This window comes from Psammomys obesus, unplaced genomic scaffold (assembly GCF_907164565.1).
Source record: "Psammomys obesus unplaced genomic scaffold, mPsaObe1.curated_primary_1811, whole genome shotgun sequence".
In the NCBI taxonomy this organism is placed as follows: Eukaryota; Metazoa; Chordata; class Mammalia; order Rodentia; family Muridae; genus Psammomys; species Psammomys obesus.
In genome coordinates, this window is record NW_026592509.1 from 2,044,247 (window position 1) to 2,044,844 (window position 598).

Consider the following 598-nt stretch of genomic DNA (forward strand, 5'->3'; position numbering starts at 1 on the left):
AGTTTCCTTTCTGAAACCCTGAGTGGGACCCTGCTGTATGCTTTGCCCCTCTCTGCCCCTCTCCAGGGGGCTGAAGGTAACCCAGCTAGCATCAGGTGCTGTCCTGTCCTCCAGGCCTGGGGCAGCCCCTAACACATAGGCTTTCACACCTCAGGGCAGCAAGAGGACACTCCCTGTGACGTCACAGTCATGGTAGTGCTTCCACAGTGGGGGCCTGGTGGTCGGTCTGCCTGGGCTTCCCCTCAGCTCTTACAAGGTTACCTGTCAGTTTCCACAGCTGTCCCTGGGCCTCACTGCCCCATGCCATCCTGCCTTGGTCACCATGGGCTACTTCTCATGGCTTCCGTTCCCAGTGCCTGCAGCCCCTCATCTCCCTGCCCTTTCTAGCAACTCTCCATCTCCACAGTGGGGATCCCCAAATCCAGATGGCTCCTAGGCCCACCCTCCTTGCCACGTGACCAGAGGGTTGTGCAATCCAGACCCCTCCCAGAGGGGATTTTTGAGGAGGGCCCCCATGGCCCGCCCCTAGGAGGGGGGCAGGGGCTGGGCCAAAGTATATACAGGGGTGGTGGCCAGAGCCAACCCAGCCTGCCCTGAA